Source organism: Papio anubis, chromosome X, assembly GCF_008728515.1.
Source record: "Papio anubis isolate 15944 chromosome X, Panubis1.0, whole genome shotgun sequence".
Classification (NCBI taxonomy): domain Eukaryota; kingdom Metazoa; phylum Chordata; class Mammalia; order Primates; family Cercopithecidae; genus Papio; species Papio anubis.
Genome location: NC_044996.1, coordinates 2,971,366 through 2,979,611, shown reverse-complemented (window position 1 = coordinate 2,979,611; position 8,246 = coordinate 2,971,366). Strand labels below are relative to the sequence as shown.

Below are 8,246 nucleotides of genomic sequence, written 5' to 3'. Positions count from 1 at the left end.
ATATTTTGACCGGTTCCAGAATCAGAGAACACCTCCCTGGGCCCGGCTTACTGTAGCAGCATTGAGATACTGCCAACAGAATATACCTTGTGGACCCCACGCATATGCCTTGCCTTATCAACAGCAAAGAAGCTGCCACACCTCTGCCTGCACGCACCTTTGCTTGCTCATTTTTGCCCAGTAGCCCTCTACCCCAGACTGTCTACTGGCAACACCGACAGCGTCACTACCTAAGACACCTGTCCTCCTGTGCCAAATTTCAAAGCACGATGGCCTCTGAGAACTGATACCACCTGGATCCTTTCAAGGCATCCACAGCCATCGCCTTCATGCCAAGTCATCGTTGACTAATTCCGGTACTCTTTGCTCCAGCTTCCTCCCTTGCGGTCCACCACTTTCAACTTCATTCTGACCTTCTTGGCATTTGGTCATCAGTCAACGCCCACTCACACCACTTTAGACTCTGTGATTACGAGGATAAACACCAGCGACTTGAGCATGAAGACAGCTCCCACATCTGGGACGCTGGTGAGGTCTAAGGAGACCACTGTGGAGTGTTCAAGAGGCAATGGCCCAGGAATGATGGAGAGGAGTCAGCCAAACTCTTCCTGAGAGGAAGGGGGATTCTGAGGGCAGGAAGGTTGACCAGCACAGCCTGGTGCATTCAGCCAACAGGCCCGCCCACTCAGATCACAGGGCCCCTCCAGCTGGTGACGATGGTGCTGGGATTTCCCAAGCCTATTCCTATTCATTGTCCTGTCCTCCCTCCTCCTTCCCCCTTCTCTCCCTCAGGTCCGACTCCACCGTCCCACAGACTCTGGATTTAGAGCTCGGAGTGCCAGCCTGCCTGGGGTTCTGTGGACTTGGTTTCTCATGTGGTCTCTCTCATGGACGCCAGCAACGGCTCTCCCTGGATCCTCCGGGATCCTCCCTCACGGGCTGAGGGTGCTCCTGTCTGCTCTCATTACCTGGCTCCTCTTCAGTCTGACCAAATCCTTCTCAAAGCAGAGAAATGTCATAATCCCATTTCAGAATTTTAAATCGATTGTGATTTTTATGAGAATTTGAATTGGTACAGCATTTTTCATGTCACAATTTTAGAAAATATTTTAGATGTTAAACTATGTTCTGCCTTTAACCCACTGTACGTGTTAATATATCCTTCTTCTCAAAACTTCCAGAATCTGAGTCAAGACCAACTCCTTCCTCTCTCCCAGCTGCCTTCCCACCCAATCCACTATTTTCATGTATTTTGTTACCATCCAAAATCTAGCCCGTGCTTACAGTTAGTCAATTCACACTTGAGATTAGCTAGTCAGAATGCCTTTTTAATGGAGTCAGCTCTGGTTCTCCCTGCCTGGCAGAAAAGCACCTGGCCAGTGGCTTCTGGGCCACCCTTCCCGGGAAATTCAGCCTGATTGCTCAGGAAACCCATGCAGATGATGGGTGTCCATCACCTAGATCTTCGGTTGTGTTCAATAGCAGTGGGACAAAAGCACAGGACACCTTCCATTCCTGCCCCAGGTGGAGACTCCTCTCTCTTCATCCGCGATCCGAAATAAACCACTCAGAGTTGCTTTCCATTCCAGGCTTTTCTCTCACTCTCTGAGAATCTGGCCCTGCACCCACCCAGCTTCATTAGAGTCAGCTCCTTCAGAAGGAACTGCAGTTTATCAAAGCCCCAAAAGCCCCAGCTCAGGGCATTTACACTCCACCACTCTCACCTGGAGCCCCACACCCTCATCCCTCTCTTACATTTCCTCTACATCTTACAGGACTTCTCGCCACCTTAATTATATGACTGCAGCTCCTAGACTCTACAACCCTATGGGTAGACGTAAGTGTGGCTTACCTTAGCATCTCCACTACTAACCCAGGGCCTTCCACAGAGCAGATGCTGCATGAATGGAAAAGAAATGAGCCAGGGAACAGAAAGAATTATTTATTCAGATTTAATTTCCCTTGCATTCTCAAAGAAGCCAAGGAAATCCAGGTATGCATATTTATTTAATTTTACAGAATAGACTGAGGTATAAGGCAAGAATTAACTATCTTTTAATGTCTTGAGTTCTTTATCCCTTGTATGTTATTGCTAATTCGCTCACAATTTTAAGCAAATACTTTTTCACTGCTGTAATTATGTCACAATTCACAAAATGGAATGGATTTCCCAATCTGAATAAAAAACAAGACTCTTACTCCTAAACTATATAAACAGCACTATGTGTGACTACTGTCATTCACAAACGTGGATGCTGAAGTTCATTCAACCACCTGTTAAAAGGAACATTTGAGCAATTCCAACAGGAAACAAAGATAAATCTCCAAGTCATCCAATAGAACAGAAACCCAAAACTGAGAATGCTGACTGCTCTCTTCAAAGAGTGAAGAATGGGCCTCATGTCACACAAGGCAGTGGAAACTAACGGATGGGGCCCTGGAAGGTGCACTGGCCCGACCCCTCCCACTGGCCCTGGCCGCAACGTGTGCTCGGACTCACTCTTCCCCCTCTCTCAAAGCCCATTCATGCAGGGGTGGGTAGGAAAAGTGAGGTCCTCCAGTGATCTTTAGCATATGGTACAGGACTTTCACATAGCTGGCTGGTTTCCCACTTGAGGGCCCTTGGACCCCACAGGAACTCGTAGCATGCAGGATCACCGCCAGGCACCTGCCCGGTGCTCAGGTAGTTTCCTGCGAAATCTTGGGTGAAGAGCAGCTTCCTGGGATCAGCGAAGATGCTGTGCTCCCTCCCTCAAACACCTCCAACACGCTCCAGCTCCTCCCAGATTTTTCTCCTCAGAGCGGTCGCCCTCTTTGGAATTATGGTCAGGGCCGATTATCAGGAGGCCTGTCTTGGGAGCATGATCTAATTGTTGCCAGGGAGGCCATCGTAGGAGAGGCCCAGGCAGGTGGCAAAGATGGCCACCGTGTACGTGAGGTCCCGCTTCCATCAGCTTCGATGCCAAGACCAGCTGCAAGAATCAGATGCTTTGCTGAAGATCACAGGAGAAAGAAGTACTGGCAATTTCTCGCGGCTCTCCAGCATTCCGCCTTTGTGACTGGCTCCCTGGCTGCGATGCCGAGGAGCAGAAAATGAACCAACTCAGCCACCTTCCTACTGAGTGCTGCCTGGGCTTGGACTCCAGGTCAGGGAAAGGTGCTTGGCCCCTCCTCTGCTGGCTGCTGGAGTCCTCATCAGATTGGCTCCAGAGTGTAGTTGATGGTAGTGGGGGAGGGTGGGAGGCCCCTGAGGACTCTGGGGGAGGACCCATTGACTCAGCAGCAGGCACCTCCCCAGGGGTGACTTCCACTACAGTAGAAAGAGGGAGGAGGCAGTCTCCTGCTCCTCAGTAGCAGGAGCCTGTGCACCACCAAGCCAGGGCCTCCTGGGGCCTCAAGGCCTTCTTCAAGGCTTGCAGTGTTGACTCCTCTGCTCAAGAGGCATGATGACTCTGGTCAGGGCAACAGGCGGGAATGTGGGCAGGAGCTGGGCAATGGAAACCCACAGGCCTGGGGAGACAGGAAGTGTGTGAGAGCCCTGAGCCAAGAACTGAACTAATCTTGGAGGCTCCAACAAAGGCTTACTTACAGATCTTCTCCTTCCGTGCTCCTCCAGGGGCCTCTGGTCCTCCTTGTCAGCCTGTTCCCTCAGAACCTGAAGGAGGAAGTGAGAGAGCACCTCAGGTTACAGCTGGCCAGCGCATGCTGAGGCTGCAGGACTCAAAGTATTGAGGGTGAGGCCAGACGCTCTGGAGTCCCATGTGTTCTGGGGCTGGTGTGGCCCTTGGTGTGAATTCAAGTCAAACCTTCACTGTTGGCTCTATCTCAGCTCCCTCTACTCTGTTACCTGAGGATACTGCCTCAGACATGTCCTAACTGCTTTGTTCCTGGAGCTTCCGATTCCTGGGAGAAGAATCCATGGGCCCTCAATGTGCAGACAGTAAACCCAGCCATGGATTCCCAGAACTGTCAGGAGGGTTGGCGAGACTCTGTGAGGTCCCCACTCTACTGGGGTGGAGGTTACCCTCTGTGCTCACTCAGGGCCCCCACCTTTCTCCTTATAGGGCCTGATCCCTCCCTTTTGCTGGCCTGAGAATCTGTCATGTCAAGAACTCAAATCCCTGATATGGTACAGATAAACATGAGGGGACCCACATCTGGTCATACATTCCCAGATCCTCCCAGGAAGGACAACGAGAGATGTCCAAATTTATTGAAGTCCATGTGCCCTGGGTGAGGAGAATGCTTGGTCCTCACCTCCACTCGTGGCAGGGTCTGAGAGCCTCCCTCTACTTACCTGAGTGCAGTCCCCTCAGACCAAGGCCTCCCCTTCCCTGACATCAATGATCCTAGGATAACGGAGGGACCTCGGCTGACAGCCCTGCCCGGGTTCTCTGAGGTAACAGCAGGGGCAGGGTAGATTTTTTGGGGCCCGCAGTCCACATTCTGTCCCAGGCCCAGGGGTACCCTCAGTCCTCCCTCAGGCTCCCCACCTGGATGCTTGGCAGAGCCTAGTACCACTGCATCTGTCAACCAGATGGGTGCCCCATGGAGGTACACCTTGGGTCCTGCAGATCCTGGGATTCCTACCTCTGCTGACCTGAAGTCCCACTCTCCAGGCCACAGCCCTCAACCCTCTGTCACTCTGAAGGCGCAATGAGCATGGGGCACATTCGGTCACTGTGCCCAGCATCCCCTAGTCCAAGGTTTCCACTGATCTGGACTCCAAGGTCCCCTCAGTCCTCCCTCTTCTTCCTCCCCTTGACTCCTCACAGGGCTGGGCCCCAATCCCCTGCTGAAGTGGCTCTGCATGCCTAGGATTCCCGTGGCCTAATGAAAAGGTGCCTCAGTTTGAGACAGTGGTACAGAGGGCCTCTTGTCCTGGCATGCTGGGTCCCCTCAGGACTCCACTGTCTTTCAGGAGGGCCTGGGCCCTTTCACTGCTTCCCAAAGGTCATACTGACAATATCGAACCCCTTCCCTCCCTTAGCTGTAGATGTGAACCTCAGGATTCACGTGCCTGGCCGCCATTCCCGGAGCTTCTGTGAGTTGATACCAGGCACAAAGCCTGGATTCTGCCAGGATGGGGGTGGAGGTGGAGATGGAAATTGGAAGTGGGGAATAGGGGTGGGGTTGGTGTTGGTGGATGGGGGTGGGGTTGGTGTTGGGGGATGGGAATGGCGGTGGGGGTGGTGGTTAGGTTGCCCTCAGTCGCCTCTTGGGGTCCTGACCTTGATTCCTGGAACAGCCTGGGTCCTGACCTCTTCTCACCAGCCCTGCCCTGGCCACATTAAGCTCTGTCCCCAGAGTTCTCTGTGGTTAAAGCAGTGGGGGTTGGCGGGGTGAGGTGGTGGCGACCCAGCCTTCAGGACGTCTTCCCTTGCGAGTGTTCCAGGCCGGGCAGTAGAGGCAGCGCTGGATTATTTGGGGCCCTCTATCTGGGGTAAGGCATGCCCCAGTCCTCCCTCAGCGTCTCACTTTGCCTCCTCACCAAGCCTGGGCGTGCTTCCCTCCGCCGACATCAGGCCGTTACTCAGGGCGAGAATCTCGCGGCCGTCTGACCGCCAATGCGCAGTCAGTGATGTCACATCCGGGCAACAGTACTTCGCTGGGTTCACAGCAGGGGTGGAACTGGATTCGGCCTGGATGGGGATCTGGATGGGGATGGGGGTGAGCACGAAGATGGTGATGGGGGAAGGGGTAGAGATTGGGATGGGAATCCTGAGGCTGTATGTCCTAGTGGGATCAGGGGAGTTGGGGGTGGGAGGAGGCTTCGGCCATCCCTCAGGGGCCTCAAGTTGATGCCTGGCTGAGTCAGGACCGCCGTCATCTGCCAATGGTTTCTGCTCCACTCAGACCAAGTCTCTGAGTCCCCCCGAAGTGGCATTGGGGGGAAGGGTGTGGTCGGGGTGACATCAATGCCTGCGTTTACCAGGGCTGACAAGAGGGGCTGAGCTGGATTCTGTGGTCCCTCTATGTGGCGAGGTGGAGGGGGCTGTGGACCCTCTGTCTTCACTCAGGAGGGTCCTTTTCCTCACCCCTGGCTGTTGGATGAAGTGATGGGCAGGAGATGCTCTGTTTCTGTCACCTCTGAGCATTTGCATAGCTGCACCCCTTGTAGAGAATGGCTGCGGGTCCCAGGTCAGGTGCTCCCTGCAGGGCGGCAGCCCCTGCGGTTGTAGTGACCTCTGGGAGAAGACGCACACCTTCCCACGGGGGCTCCTCCCCAGCCAGAGCTACACTTGGCAAACTTTTGGTACCAAATGATTTATTCTCTGAATCAAAGAAATAGGGTTTACATATCTTACAAGTATATATGTAGGTAGCAATATATATATATACATATATATTTATTTATTTCTATGAACTATCACCTACCCTTAGTATGCATAATTCACTCTGATATCCTATTCTATTTCAGTCTTTGTGTTCTGTTGAAATAATTTTTTTAAAAACTTAATTCCTCTCCCACAGTGTTGGTTTCAGGTTGTTGTTAGCAGAACTCTGGAGCCATACTGCCTTAACCAACCCAATTTTCCTGGTGTCCTGCTGTTTCCCGGGGCTCTTGGCATTGTGCTTTCAGGGGCTGCCTCAGATTGTGCAATGAAGTGAAGTGGAAATTTTAAAACTTTTATTCCACCCATTCTGTCATCTGCCGTCTAGGCAGGCTACAAACCTACCCAACATCCCTGCTGCTAACCCCCTCCAACTGGCACTGCAAGTGTCAAACACAAGTACCAGCTCAACACAGTCTTCAGTCTCACCATGGGCTTTCTCTGTTTTGTTACGTAGATTTTGTTGCTGATACTGTTTTTTAACTTTCCGTTTCCATTCTGTAATTTTCCAGGTTTGATTTGGGAAGCAGAACACAGCAGCCCAAATTTGTTGTAATGTTGGCGGCTACAGGTAAGGCACTAAATTGTAAATAATTTAAGCTGAGTTTACACTTTTACACTGTTGTGTTCCCCATTAATGAGTATGTTATATTCCTCTATGTATTCCAGTCTCTTTTTACCTGAATATGTCCGTATACTTTGATAGTTGTCTCTATAAAGACTTATACATTTTCATTAGACTTCTTTTCAGGTAATTCTTGGATTTTGTTGCTATTGCAAATGGCAAATTGTCTATTAATTGTTCTAGTTAGTTATTGCTTTTGTGAGATGAAGATTTTGATTTTGCTATAGTAATCTGTTGTGCATCTCATTCTGAAGGCCGATGCACTTGAATTTTCCACACACCTTTTCCTTTGAATTTTCAAGTTCAACAATGGTATTATCACTAAACATTACATGTTTTTCCAGTATTCATATCAGTTACTCATTTTAATACTTATAGCTCTTTGTGTCTCAATCCTGATTTCAAACGTAGAGATAATAGTCTACATCTACTTCTCGTTCCTGACTTGATTGATAATTCTTCGAACGTTTCACATTTAAGTATGTTTGCTGTTGATTTTAGGAAATGGAAGTTCTCTTTGAATATAGGTTAAATACTTTTTTTTGTTATGATGAATTCATATTAAATTTCTTTAAAAAACTTTTTCTGTACCCATTGACATGATCAAATTTTTTTCTCCTCCATTTTGTATGTAAGGAATTACAGTGAAAGAGGTTTTTTTTCTAATGTTAAACCATATGGTATTTCCTTGGGCAGAGCCTGTTTACTCATTTAATATGCTAGTAATTTACGTAGGATATATACTGCTATGTAAGGGAGCTTACTTAATGTGGTTTTTTTTTTCCCATAAGGGGTGGGATGTGGTCCTCGTCTGGTTTTTGAATCCAGGAGCGCTAGTCTGGGAGAATGAATTGAACAATTGTCAATATTTTGTATGTTCTAGAAGAGATGAGATAACATGTTGGTTAGTTTTCCCTGATCATTTGGTAGAATTGCCCTCCAAAGCTGCCTAACCTGGAATGTTTAAGGGTAGCTTGAGCTTTGAATGTTGTACAGTTTCAGTTTTTATAGTTTAAATGATGTTTTCTTTTTGGATCAGTTTGGTCACTGATTGATTTTATTTCTACAAAGTGGTCAGTTTCATTTAGGATTTCACTTTTAATGGCATATTTATGATAAAAAACATTGTATTAGGGAAAACCTTCACACATACAGAGTAATAGAAATTAATATAATGAACCCAGTATACTTGATACCCAGCGTGAACAACTTGAAATACACAGCAAATCTGGTTCCAGCTAGACACTCGCCTACCTGCATATCAGCTTGTGGAATAACATGGAGCA

General features: G+C 49.2%; 1 protein-coding gene and 1 long non-coding RNA gene across 2 annotated transcripts in view; one reads left to right on the top strand and one right to left on the bottom strand.

Annotated features, from left to right (window-relative positions):
* The window catches only part of LOC101024933 (melanoma-associated antigen 4), a 463,021-nt gene that overhangs the window by 447,577 nt on the left and 7,198 nt on the right, over nt 1–8,246 (top strand). The window lies entirely within an intron of this gene.
* On the bottom strand, nt 3,406–5,620 carry LOC100999457. The gene is made up of 3 exons (XR_004180745.1): nt 5,232–5,620; nt 3,590–3,655; nt 3,406–3,510 (listed from the first exon to the last, which is right to left on the bottom strand). It is a non-coding gene; the product is annotated as an uncharacterized LOC100999457 (long non-coding RNA).